Raw genomic sequence first — 14,823 nt, 5'->3', positions numbered from 1 at the left:
TAAATATTGCTGTTCTCTATTCTTCCAGTCCAGCAGTTGCTTCTCGCTGCTAGTATCCTTTTGTAATTAAACGGAGTGAGTAAAGACAGCCTGCATTTTAAGTGCTTTGGCCAGCAGTTATCTAGCTATTAACAAATTTAACAACACCACAAAGGCTACTTCGGATCTTCCTAAGCCCATCTGTAACAGAATCTCGCCTCCCTTCCCAGGCGGCAGTTCAGCAGTAATACAATCTCTTTCCATTTGTCCTAAGAACTACAGAATTACATTCTGCCAACTTGACTACAACAGAAGCGGAAATATAAATTTCCCTAATACTCCTCTCACAAATTAACATATATTTCATTTATGTGTAGAAACATTTAGTGCCTTTAAACAGACAGCGTGGGTATTCCTACAGAGAGCCCTTGCATACTGCAAGAGCCACCATCAGAAGAGAGCCGACCCTGCTGCAGGAACCTCTCATACTGCTGACAGCCGATATAACCAAAACCCTTCCTATCTCTTCATTTCTTGAGACAATTCAGCCACATGCTTACTCCAAGCCATTTCTACACAGTGGGCTCCAGAAAAGCTATTTAAACCAGAAAAACATCTTTAGAAAAAATCCTGAAGTCTAAACAGGTAAGGATAAACAGCAGTGACAGGACTGCTCAGAAGGAAGGCATGAGAAAGGAAACAATACTTCCAGCAAAAACAGTTGTAGGGCAGTCTTTCTTTCATTAGAATAAAATCAGAATTGAACAGAAAAAAAGCACTTTCAAAGCACGATTGATTTAATAGCCATACCTTCATAGTCATGGAAGTTCTGTTAATTTATGGTAGGAAATTACATGCAGTGACAACACTTCAAACTGTACTGCTGCTATGAATACATTGATTTAGCCGCATCTTTTCCCTAAATTTTTGTCACTTCAACTTCAGTCATTTCTTTTGAAATTTAATCCTCTAAAAGACACGGTAATGTTATCAACAGATGTACTAATGCATCTTTTTTGCTTCACTATGCCATTTAAGATGATCCAGATTAACAAACATTGAACAAAGTCAATGTTTCCTGTATTTCCTTGATAGGAGATGCGAGTAACAAAGAAGCAATTTGGTACATACAAAGAACAAGCTTTCGTGCCCTACCAAAGACTGCAAAGTCTTTTCCCCAGAGAACTAGAAAATACTCACTACAGAATTAGTGTTCATTCCCTGCTCTGAGTTCATTGCCCGTTCTGTTCCCTTAAGAGATGTGCTACAGCAGGTAAGATGCATTACCTTCTGTTACAACACTGGAGTTAAGGGTGCTGTCACCGTATGCTACTGAGCTGAATAGCAGAAGCAGATTGAAACACACCAGCTGCTTATTCCTGGATGTACACTACTACTTCAAGGGATGCTAGGCACCGTTTGCGCACACCTCAAACTTACTGGGAGGGCAGTGAACACGAGGGAATACCCAAGGGAGTGCCTGCAGCCGCCACCACCTCTCCAGACTGAGAAGGATGCCATGCTGCACAGAAGTTCAAGTCTTAAAATGCCCCGATACACAGATACAGAATCAATGAAACCTTACTAGGCTTTCCATTTCTCAGCAGAAAAGGTTCAGTATCAATACGTTCTGTGGAGTCAAAGGTTAAACTGGGGATTGGTAAACTTTGTCCGTCACTAGTAACAAGCTACTGTGCTTCTTATTGTACAGGCTCGCTTAGATTAGGCTTGCAATTCATGCGAACATCCAGCACCCTTATTTTCAGTAAGAACACTGTCTTCAGAAAGCAGTTTATCCTTGTAATGTTCTAGCCAGGCTACTGGAATTGAACACTTGAGCATTCTACAATTATTTTTCCACTTCCTGGAAGTGCAAGTCAGGCACTACCTGCTCTAACAACTATTAATTAAATAAGTACAGAGATTAAACTAAAAAGTCAGTAATCTCCTGTATGTGTTCAGGTCCTGCTTCTAATACCGAAGAAGCTGCTGGCATTACCGTTACCGCATGTGATGGTCCTTAGGCATCATGCCCAGCAGGCAGCCTTCCCTTCTCAGCTTCGTCCCTTCTTCGTGCCATTCCAGACAAGACACCAGATCTCAGGCTTTGATGTGACACATGCTACATCTCTGAAAACTACTTTCCTCTGCACTGGCTATCATAAATAAAGGACCATTGTTTTTTTAAGCCTTTCCCTCCCCCTTTTGCCCAGTCACACTCCCTCCCTCCCTCCCCCTAATCCCCCCGCTCTTTCAAGCCACCACACCAACTTTAAGGCTGTGTGTTTGCAGCGGCTCTAAATAAACCACACACACCAACTCTGCCTCACACGACTATTTTTGAAGTGAAAATTAACAAGAAAACAATTTAAATGGAGACAAGTCAACAACTGGCCGAGATAAGACCGGTGTGTGGAGTCAGCAGGAGAGAAGTGTTGTTATAGGGAAGGGGGGCTAAAAGCATGGAATGAGAGCCAGCTTTGTTCACAGGCAGCAGCCTAAGTGCCTATCAGTCAGCAAAAGCATTTTTAAAACAGCTGCATCAAAGCTTTCTGCAAGTTAGTCAGCATGTGACAGACCAGCACATCAGAGCAGTGCCACGGCAGCCTCTGCATAATAGGAGCGCTGCGAGTGCCCTGAGAGGTCAGGGTGTGCAGGCATTCCAGCCCTCTCTAAATTGCCTTGGCTTATCGCTTGGAAGCAACATAATTACATTGCTTCAAGGGCTAGGACAGCAAAGACAGATTTTTGGTATTATGTGTTGGTCAGCTGCACACTAATGCCTAGATTTTAAGTATAGCCAGGAAATATGGAGTAACGTACAGGTTAGAAATAAAGGAACTTTAAAACACGGAAACATCTGCTTTTCCACCACAGAGAAAATGAAGCTATTTACAGACTTTAAGAGCCCACACTGTTTTCAAGTACAACTATGTTTCAGATATTTTTTTTTTTTTTTACACAAGTGTTCCAAACTTTTTTTTTCAGAAAATCAAATTTTCAATACAGAAAACAAGTTAAATCTACTGAATAAATTAAGAGGTCCTGTCCCAGAAGTTAAGAGGTAGAGAAAGCAAAATCTGACTTCATTCTAAATTCCTAGTTCCATCTGAGAAGAGGTATTTTTCTGTGAGCAAAAAGATAAATGCTTACTGCCAGCTATGAAGACCCTGAACAATTGGCTCATGGTAAAGCAAGCCAGTCACCAGCTTTACTCAAAGATCTTCTGGAAGAGGAAAAAAAAAAAAAGATTCAAAGATTCCCTCAGTCTAGCTACCTCGCAAGATCAAAACTAAACTAGATGACAGCCTGATCAGGACCTGTAGTGAGACCGAAACTATTTCATGTAACATTTGCTCCAGGCATCTCTCTCCTGCCATGCCCGGCATGAAGCACACCCACCCGATCCAAGGCTCACACAACAGCTATCTGCCATCGCAGCTCGCCACCTGGTTTACTTTCCCCTGTCCCATGCAGCCCTCGTGCTACACAAAAGAGCACCGCCTGCTTACTTTACCCCAGCAAATGTATTTCTACTACTTTGCTCCAGGAGACTCCATGCACAAAGCGTAAGGGAGGGAATAACAGTGACAGATGTGAAGAGTACCATAAAAATTCCCAGTTAATTCAGTTGCAGAGAAGGGGGAAAAAACAACAGCATTTCTGACTGCTTCCTCTCATTTCAAGTATTTTTATTGCTAACAGCTATTTAAGGCATGTTTGATCTGCAAAGGAGAAGGTTAAAGCAGCCAGCGCAGCCTAGCAAAACCCATGCTGCAGAAGCTCCCATTCAGGCTTAAGAGCCATCTCCTTTCTGTTTGCATTTAAAGCAACCCCACGGTGCTGTCAGCAGAACTAAGTGTACAGTCAAAAAGATAGTCCTAACATTAGCCACAATCCAGCTATTTAGAAGGTATCCCCTTAGCAGTGGAAGAAAATAAACAGAAGGGGCAGGACACCGGTCATTCCGGAGGGACAATGACCTCAGCGACTGCCAGCGGCTGCCTTCTTACTATTGTTTACACATCTTCCCGAGATAAAGAGGCATTTACACACTGCAGACAATGCAGCGACTAAGAAAACCTCCAAGTTAGCACTGGTTTGTTTCAGATGAATCATTCAGACTTACGTCCCTTCAAAGGCAAAGAGATTTCTTTAAAGATGCAAGCGCACACTTAGGTCTATGTCACTTTTCACCCTGCAATCCCTTCTGACAGACAGCTATCAAGACAGGAATTACGAGGCTGCATTTGGAGCAAGGCGCGTATTACATCACCTTGTATTTCAGATGGCAAATTTAAATGAAAACCACCCGGGATGCAGAATGGAACAGGGTCCTGGGAGCAGCGTACCAGGAGAGCAACGGGGACACGTGTGCGCTTGTGTGTGAAGAATTAACCTGGCACGAAGAGGTAGAAGGAAAAGGGAATTAACAGGCCCACATTATTTTTCAATCCTATTTGCAGCTCTTCTCAGCATACAGTGTCCCCCCTTGGCTCCTCCCTAGTAAAAGAAGGGCAGGAAAAAGACATTTGGTGAAGCTGAGAAACATGGGCAAAGAAAAATCATATTCACAGCATTTCATAACACATACGGCATTATTCACAGAGGGTCTGGGGAGGGATGGTTGCACCTTCAACCTGCTGAGGTGGCATTCCCTCTCCTGCGGAGGAGCAAGGCACCATGAGAAAGCAAGTACTGCTGAACCACCGCCCCCTTCCCGTCTGTTCCAGCCAGGGGGCAGAAAAACACAACAGGACTTTCCCTACGCCAGAGCATGCCTTTGACCAGAATAGGTTTCTGTTCCACAGAAATTGTTACTAACCTGTAAACTAATTCAAACTATTAGTCTTGGCACAACTGTGGCCATTAGGTCAGCACCTCCTGCCCCTGAAAACAGCAGTGTTCTCAGAAAGGTGAGCTCTTTGTTTTACCCCGTGTGCAACTCAGGTCCTACCCAAACTAACAGTAAAACCACCACGATGAAGGACTTGGAGGTTATGCTCGCTTTGTTGGCTATCTACACAAGGCTCTCAGAAAAATACAGACACACACTTAAGAGGAAGTAGCTTGCCAAATTATCATGATACTCACAGCACTGCCCCTTCCCAGTTACTTGGGATTACGTCGTTCAGATGAACATTTTAACTCAAGAGGAACATCCGTATCAGTGTGTCTGATCATTTCTGTTAATTCCAAATGCAATACAAGAAAGGATAAGCACTAGATGCATTTCAGGAGTGTTTTATTCACTGTTGTGTGCTACAGTCATGTTCACACAAACCGCTATAGGCAGGGATATTTCTCATCCAAACTTGACATACCTAAACGTGCCTAGAGTAGGTTCTGAAATACTTCCTCCTTGCTTCTGGAAAGTCTTACCTAGAATTCTGTGTAGAATCCCAGTGTCCTTCAAACCATCCTTGGTTTGCTTTTAACATTTCAAGGAGTTTGTACTATTTTCTTTTCTTCTCCCCATCTGTTGCCTTCAGCTCTCTTACAGAAAGCAATAATAAGCACATGAGCTAGCATGACAGATACATGAAATAATACCACTGCAATTTCAGCAACACATCTAAGTTCTTACTATGGTTCTTTCAGAGCCTGTGTCTGATACTATCATCTTGTTTTTTTTTTTTTAACAGCAAGCTTTAAATGCAGCTATTCAGTCAGTCCTGATGAGACAATTCTGTGAGTAAGGCTTAGTCATACAACATAAGGTTTCACAGTAATTACTTGGGAAGCCCAGATACCTTAGCATTTGTGCTAAGGTTTTCATTTCTTTGCTGGGGAGGGTAGAGGCAAGAAAGAGAAGTGACTAAGGATGAAAAGCTTCCTGTCTGCGTGCCTTTGGCTCTTTCCTCCCTAACTTATTTCTCTCCCTGACTGTATTCTTTCTACAGTTCTTTCCCTCTTATCATAGTTCTTTCATTTGGCTTACCAAGAGCAACTTGCTCCCCCCCCCCCCCCCCCCCAGAAGTAAGCAGAAGCAATTAAGATATACCCAAAGACACCTCTGGCACATTACTCACTTCTCTCTGGTTAAAGTTTGAGAAACGGGATGCCAACCTTTCATTTGGAAGATACTGGAATTCTAGCAACATTAAGCACTGCAGAGATCTCGCTGTTCCACCTTCCCCCTCTTAATTCTTAGAGGACAATACACTATTGCAGCAGCTAGGGACATGCTGGCTACTTATTGTTTTCTGAATCCTCCTGGTTGTGAAGACCAACTTCATCTGGTGCTGCCGTTCTTGGCTGTGCCACGAAGCAGCACACACTGATGCAAACATTTTCTGTTTCAGATGTCTAAGAAAGAGCAAGTGGCAAAGGCAATATTCTGCCAAGAGATTTTATCAGAAGGACCTGGGGAGAGGGACTCTGAAGTGATATGTACAGTTCCTTTGCCAAGAAGTTCAGAAGGTAACACCGTGCTGGTTTATGCTGGCTTCAGAGAAGATTTGCAGATCTGCTGCTGACCACAGTGTAAACAAAAAATTCTGATAAAGCTCATGGTGTAAGGTCAGGAAGCTTCCTAACTGCCCCCAGCGTGACACTTCTTAGACTACTTACAACCTTGCAGATAAATGATACTTACTTTTCAGTCTCACCAGAAATACTGCATGTAAGAAATGTAAAACGTGAGGGTCAATAGCTGTAAGATGAGTATGACAGACTAAATTTTTCAGAGTTGCATATTGACAGGGTATTCAAACAATGTTTACTGATTTAAAGCTCAGCTGTTTCCTTGGCAGCTGCAGGGGACATTTACCCTCTACCTACCAACAATGTGATTACAATAAGCTACAAGCACAACCACGGGAAAAATACGCTGATGCTCTATAGTGTGCACCTACAGCACGGTGCCCTCCTCAGATGAAACAAGCTCTTGGTTCAAGGCGTTACCGTGCTGTTTATAAACGGCAGACCTCTCTCATTTTCTTTAGCCAAATGCTCTCCATTTTGGGAGCATTATTGCACTCCACATTATCCATAGGGGGCACACACACACAAAAAAAGTCAATTGATTTCTCTCATATGAGATTACCGTCCAGGAATTTCTATTCCTGCATAGCTGTGTTATTAACAGAGGGGTTTATCCTGTACGTGATGGCCAATCACTTTCCACAACTTAATTTCAATTTTGAAGGAAACAAAGCTCTTTTGTCAAAAAGCCATGCTCTCAAGCTTCGCTTTAAGATCTTAACGTCCACTAGAAATCCTATTTCAAGGAGTCCAGATTTACAGGCTTTTCCACCTAACACTATTCTGGAAAATTATGCAGGGATATTCTTATGCAAAAGAAAGTTGTTCCAAATAACACATAGGAACAAGGCAGGTTCAAGTGAGGTCCAGTTTTTAAGCAAGCACCCTATACTGACAGGGTTAACGTGTTCTGGCCTTCTCCCAGGCTTAATTGTGGGGAAGCCAGCCATCTAAAATGAACAAGAATTACAGATTTATGACAAGCATTGGAATTTGTTCAGATAAACAATACTTGGCATGCTTGGCTGCAGGTGCTATCCTGATCCCATATTAGCTACAACCAATTGTTTGGTAACACATTGTCAAGTAACACCTTTAAAGTTACTTCTCCTAGAGGTCTGGAGTTATCCTCCAGTTCTGCAGTTAGAGTAATTTCAGTTGCTACACTCTATTAGAGACCACTTAGTGTGATTGAAGCCAATAATTATGTTTTCAACACAAATAAAAGCCTGTTTAAGTCTTCCATCCTTTAAGACTTAGAATCATCTTTTAATTATTTTACTGTAACGTATGAATGGCAAGTCAACCCTTTTGCATACTTGTGTTACCACTGTTCAGAATGTAAGTAATAAAAAACTGACATTGCCGTTCCAATTTCACAATGTTTCATTATGTTACTGCCTCTAGTTATAATTTCATGTTATTACTCCCCTTTAATAACTATACCTAAAATTGAACATTGTTTCTTCATCTACAAGTTAGTTATTCTTCACAGATTTCACTGTGCCCAGCTTCATCACCAGTATACCCAAGTCACTGATGCTGCAGCAACAGCGGCGGTATTCCAGCGGTTGTGGCCCACGGAAAGGGAACGAGCAAGGCTCACAGGAAACGGCACCGGGTGTTCTTTCAGGCCAAAAGAGCTGCATCCAACAGCTTGACCATGCCCTCCAAGGTATCTCAACAAGTCTGAACAGCAGTATCTCTCTCCATACACACCTTGCTTCTTCTGCATCCCATCTAGACTTACAAGAAGTCACTGCCCTAGAATACAGATAGCTGACACAGGGCTGGTGAGCATTTAGAAGAAAAATATCAAGCTGAATACAATGTTAGGCAGAAGAAAGAAGCCTTGTGCCTTTATGGAACGGGTTTAAGCTCTAAGTGAGATACAGGCAAAATTCTGTAAATACTGCTGCTGGTCTCTCGTTCTCCTCTCTGCGTAGCAGAGGCACCTTATTGTAATGTTCTGAAGCACTTGTAGCTACACAGGTGCAAGAACAGCACTGCAACGCTGCAGTGCTCCCCTGACCCCTTTTCTTTCTGACTCCAATATTAAGAAACACAAGAACTGGAGAAGAGCTTTTGTAGCCATTCAAACTGACCAACAAAAAACATCTACAAATGGCACAGAGAAGTGCTAGCAATGCCCCAACTCAAAGACTACTCAAAAGAAAGCTGGACGCACGTGACGGTGAGGACAAATGCAAGCTAAAACCCAGCCTGAAGACTGTAATACATTCTCTCAGACTGAGCAGCCATTCAGAAGAAAATGTATCAGATTCAGATGTGTGATGGGGAAAGCTTACAATACTGAAGTACAAAAAGAAACCTTGCTTAATATTATGTATGTGAGCTGTACACCAATTATCCTACCTGTGCATAACCGACTCATACATTAAGCTGAGGTTTCTTCTGTACACCTGAAGAGTGTCTGCAATCTAATCTGCACTGATGCTGTCATACTAATAGTTTCCTAAGGTTGCTACTTGTAGTTAACTTCAATTTTCAGCACAAATATGTATCCAATAAAGACTGGCCACAGGGAGCTCATCTATTGCATGTCCTGTTCTATAGATTAATCTATAAAGAAAGCCTGCTGAAAGAACAAATCAAAGATTAATTTAAGATATAGTAATTTCATATTAGTTCCCACTGTGCGCCACTATCCCCCAGTGCAAGTATGATGATCCCATTATGAAATATTCACATGGAAAATTAATCTGAATCCTGACGTGTTTTTAAATGCAATTTGGACAATCATATCCTCTCCACAGCGGCACAGAACAATTTCTACTCAGTGCAAGTAAAGAAATAAAGCAATTTGTTAAATGACTGCTGACCCAGTGGGGCAGAGGGGAAGACACTGTTACTGGACCCCATTCAAACCAGGCAAGAAACAGGCTGTGCAATCCCACAGGATCGTGCGTTGAAAACTAATTACTGACTGGTTTAGGAGGGGTGGAAGAAAATATTTTCTAAGGAAGCCCTTAATGTAAAAGGCAGCGGGGAGGAAGAGAGAAGATTGTTCTTCACTGCAGTACTTACTGGAAAAAGGCTCAGAACTACAAATCACAGAAGCTGCCTCCTTCTGCACAACTCCTATTTTTAGCAAGTCAGTACTTTGTGCATGTGAGGGTGGGAGGGACAAGACCAAGTTCTGGTAGTGCTTCCTCTACTACGTAAAACTAACCATAACAAAACATTATGGCCAATTCTCCAGGCCAAAATGGGTAACAGTAGGCTTGCTCCATTACAGGGACACAAACTTCTCTATCTATCAGTGCTCCCCACTGCTGTAGTGTTATTGAATTGAGACTACCCTCCTCCACCACAAAAGGGAGGAACATCTGTTTACAATGGATTAGGAAAGCAGAATCCTGTTAGAGATTAATAAATACCCTTGAGAATATCAATACTTTTTTTTTTTTTAAACAAAGTCAAGACTTACATTTTTAGCACCCACACTGTATTTAATGTTCCTAAATGCACATCACCTAAATAAATCTCCATGTGCAAGGGCTAGAAACAACTCTGAAGAATTACTGAGGATGCTACTGAGAGCAGATGTGCAGAAAGCACCCAGTCCTGCACACACTGGGGAAGCTCCCCAACCCTGCATTAGCCCATCTACGTCGCTCCACCAGACCACAGGGCCTGTGGCTTAGGATTTACCTACAGATATACCACAGCAGGAAAAGCCATGGACAACAGAAGCAGACTTCAGTGTCCCAGGACAAGTCAGCACCCTTGTGACCCTGGCAGTGCTTGTTGCTCGGCAGGATCTGCAGGACCCACACCAGACCTTCCAGCATTCAAATGCATGTTCTCCTCTGCTTTCTCAGGCCCTTCCTTGAGTACGACACAGCTCCTTGAAACACAAACACCCCTACTAGTTCTGAATGCAAAGCGCATATTTGAAAAATCTGCCCCTAAAATAGCGTGATTATAAGAAAAGATAATGTTTTCATTTCAAGACATTTTGGACTCATCATATATACACTGCACAGAAGCATGGGATTCATTTTGAGACTTCCCTATGGCTGTTTGTTAATTGGTACGTTCACTGAAGAAGTCATTAGTAACATTATTTGCCTGAGAAAACACTGAACACAGTTTGATATGAATTTTTGCTGCATTTATATTATGACCAGGAAAAACTCAAGGGATATAAATGACTGATGTCCTTCTTAACCAGAGGGCAGTTTGCTGTACAGATTACATAACTTCAAGCATCCTATAAACTTATAAACAAGCCTTGAATTCAAATCCTACCCATTAACTCAAACATTTAGAATTTGTTAACAAACCAAACGTTGAGACTAATTTCACCCACAGCCAGGTACGGCTTTGCAGCCCTCACGCAGACTGTAGCCAGCTTTCCTGCCTCTGTCAGGCATCGCCGTGCCTCTTAGATCCAGGAGACGGGAGAACAAAACCGGAGAGGATCCTATTCCAGACTGCAAGTTTGTTGACACGTCCCGTAGCAAAATGCACAAACATTTGGTCCCTTGGTCTCAACATCGCCCACTCCAAAAGAAACTCTTCTGGATGAGTGCTGTTAACTGAAATAGTTGCTACTTTTACGCATTGTCTTTCAAGTAATAATAACAACGCATTGAGCACAGATCAAAGCCAGAATAGTTCACCATTAATCATAATTCTGTTTTCAGTTGAATACCTGAGCTAAGGACTTCTTATCATGCATTTTAACGCGTCCTCGTATCAGAAAGTTTCAACCATGATGGTTATGTTTTAGTATCCACGTGGACGTACTCAAACTTAAAGGCTACTCACAACTCCTAGCACCAATTCAAAGTACCATGTTTTGAGCCTTTTTTTTTGCAGAGTGAAGCCTAAAAGCCATTCCCAAGTCTATAAGTAGCAGTACAACGCATGCCTTCAAGTACCTGTGAAGTACAACAACCCCTTGGCTAGACATTTTCCTTAAACAAAGATTAGTTAGCTGGTCACTGATAAGGTTTACTGATTTTCCACTCTATAAAAGTAAAACCAGCTCCCAGGCAGTCAGACTTCAATCTGTTTACATGAATCTGGGTCCTGCCTGTCGAACTAGAAGCCAACTCCAGGACATACTTCATAACGATGTACAGAGCATGGAGCTTACAGCTCTTCTCCTCTCACCAGGACAAAAGTCATACTGAAAAAAGCACCTCGGCTACATCTGATAGCTCAAGTTGCCTGTAGTCGTAACTGTATGAGCTAACGTAACGTATTGCCTGAATCATCTGTTTTCTGGAAGCAGCATTAAAAATAATTTCTCAGGTCCAAATACAACTTAACGAAACATTATCAAAACTAAATGCAGTAGCTTTGATTTTTTTTTAAGTAGAAGGTAAGTCCCGATGATTAAAGAACTCAGCTTATTTCTACTACTTGGTGTTACTTCTCCATACGCATTTTCAGGATTTCTTGATTGTTACACTGAATCTCACTAAAATCCTGATCTAACATTCGGGTGTTCATACAGACTCAAATGGGAAAAACCAAAATACCGTTCCAAAACCTAGCTATTTCACAGATACCAGCACTTTATTAAGTCACACCTTAAAAGCCTGTGCATATGTTCTCCACAAATAAAAGAATCATTGGAATCTCCAGTCAGGATTTGGGGTAGAACACCAAGCCACCTTTACAGGAACCATAGGTGATTCCCTGTAGTCCTTGCAGTCTGTGAGCCTCAAACTGTTAACACGACCAACTTCTCACCAAAGCAGTAGGTAATAGCTAGCTAGAGACACCTCTGCAACAAGCATTATCCAAGAATTAACACACTGAAGTGAAGGAATGGGAAATACTATCTGCGTATCTACTTCAAAACTAAAAGGAAGTGAAACCAAGGTTCAGCATTTAAAAAAAGGTCAAAGAGTCAAGAAGCCCCTTCCCCAGTTTACTACTGAGAACTGTCTTTTTCCTTCTTTTTAAACAACAGCGCAGACAGTATTTGAACCCTCAGCTTAAAGGTGGAAAGCTTTCCGTCTCGGTGCTAATGCCCTGACACAGCCGTCCCCACGGCATCCATTAGCATTGTTCCAAAAGGCATCAGAGGAGATTAGGCCCCCTACATTTTGCAATCACAGCCACCGCTAGATTAGACCGCGAGCAAGATTTCCTTTTGCTCACCATTTTCTATTGTATACTAACAACAGCTACAGCAAATATTTAAAACCTTAATAAAAACACATTCTTTTAGGGCATAGCTGGGAAAAAGTCAACTATCCAAAACAGAGGGAGCAGAAGGCAGCAGAAACACTGTTAATAATAGGGCATAACACAGTAATACCAGCCAAGATACCCACATGTACAAATGAGGAATTACTAAGCTAATAAAAAAATTGTTTGAGTTCTCTTCTGGTCAAGTGTGCCAAGATAGACACGGACACACAGCCTCAGAAGCTGACAAGTATGTTAAGTAAAACTCCTATTAAGAGATAAACACTCACACACTTGGTTTTAATGCACTACACCCACCAAAATGAGAAACTGGACACCACGCCTGAAGGGGTGCCTGAAGGAAACAAGACCTGAAACTTGAACACCAAAGTCCTGCAATATTCTCGTATTTCTGAAATATTTATAATCCACCCCCACCCCCTTATCTGCAGCTATTAAAACCATACAAACGGCAGCCAGGAATTAATAGCTGAAGAAGAAAGTACACTGCCCATCTACTGACATTTTGGCAAGGAAATTTGTGTGAACTGTATGTACGAGAGTCGTCTTGGAAGGCGTGGCTTGACAAATTCAGGTGAAAAAGAAGGGAAATAACTTCAATGGAAGACTGTTACTGGTTGTATGAGCTCAAGTCAAAAAATGGAGACCTTATAAACTCGATGTTTTTCTGAGAGAACGAAATGCTGTTTCAAAGACATGATTTTTATTGAGTCTGAAAATACACCAGTGAAGAGTTAAACCACAGGGAGACTGTTTTGCAGCATTCTTAAATTAACATATCTTTCAGCATAATTACTTTGGCTGTTATTGTATACATGCACACATGCTCACAGGGCCAATTTAATATGACGAAGACCTTGAAGAAGTTTCAGGCAGCTGCTATGGGAAGACACAACTTTCAATTTTACACCAGTTTGCACACCAGCATAAAATTAAAATGAAACTAGATAATACTTCATATTTTTTTTCCTATTGTAAGACCATGCATGCGTGTGCGCCTTACCCCAGAATCTCAGAAAGCAGCTGTATTTCAAGAGAGTGTTTTGTCCTACAGGTGGGAACCCAGCTCCCACGTTTCATACGAGACAACAACCTGCAAGCTTCAGGCCAACACAGCTTCTCACAATCCCTCATGCGGTAGAATTCCAACGTAAGAGTATTATTTTAATAGCAAACAACACATCTTCATTTTCGTGATTGTTATTAATAAAAATGCATTTAAACGGGGGGGGGGAGAATATATTTTCTCTGCCTTTGCTGCTACGTGGTATCACCAGTTTGAAACATTATGCACAATAAGTTACTCCTCCAACTGGGCGCATTTAACGCTGATACCTGCCCGTCAGGATGCAGTAAGAGACCTCCGAAAGCACTCTGAAGTCGGTATGCAACTCAGCAAGTCAACACCAGCGTTGAACTCTGAAGAACCGCACTTTGAAGCCGCAGTTGCCTGGGATAAGCCTGGAAAGTCCATTTGGGGGTGGAAGCTCGCAAAAGCGAGGGCAGCCAGCGACACCTTGGAGCCAGCGGCTCAGCAGCGCCGTGTCCCTGCCGGCAGCCCCGGGGAGGCGGCGCGACCCGGCGCAGGTGCAGCTCCCGGGCGCGGGCACATTCCAGCGGGTGACCTCACCCCGAAACGCCGCGGTTTCGCCGGGGAGCAGCCGCCGCACGCCGAGCCCCGGCCGCGCTCACGCCCGCTGCGAGCGCGTCAAGCCGCGGCGGCTGCTCGCGAGGCGCAGCTGGAAATTAGCTCCAAATTCAAACCCGAGCCGGTCCCAAAGCGAACCTTTAATTCCACGGCGAGGACGACCAACCTGTTGGGCGTCCCGGGGAGGCTGGGCGTCCCTCGGGGCGGCGGAGGCAGGGCAGGGCACACGCCCGCAGCCTGCACCTGCGCCTTCGGCACCTCGGCAGCGGGCGTCGGGCCGCGGCTCGCCGGGGAGAGCCGCCCTTCGCCTCCGCTCGCCGGCAGCACCCGGCCCCGGCCCGCCGGGCGGCCGCGGGAGGGATCCCGCCGCGCCGGACCTCCCCGGTTAACCCCCTCGTGGCGGCCCCAAACAAAAGGGCACGGCCTTGCCCGGCGCCCGGGCGGCCCCGAGCGCTCCTGCGGCTGCTCCCGCCGCCCCCGGCCCGGCCCGGGCCGCTCTTGGAGCCCGCCCGGCC

At 43.6% G+C, this 14,823-nt stretch overlaps 1 protein-coding gene across 11 annotated transcripts in view; it reads right to left on the bottom strand.

Moving 5' to 3' along the window:
* TJP1 (tight junction protein 1) overlaps positions 1 to 14,823 on the bottom strand; it is a 192,386-nt gene that overhangs the window by 63,024 nt on the left and 114,539 nt on the right. The window lies entirely within an intron of this gene.

Source organism: Oxyura jamaicensis, chromosome 10, assembly GCF_011077185.1.
Source record: "Oxyura jamaicensis isolate SHBP4307 breed ruddy duck chromosome 10, BPBGC_Ojam_1.0, whole genome shotgun sequence".
Classification (NCBI taxonomy): Eukaryota; Metazoa; Chordata; class Aves; order Anseriformes; family Anatidae; genus Oxyura; species Oxyura jamaicensis.
The sequence above is the reverse complement of the archived record's forward strand: the minus strand, read 5'-3'. Positions and strand labels throughout refer to the sequence as shown.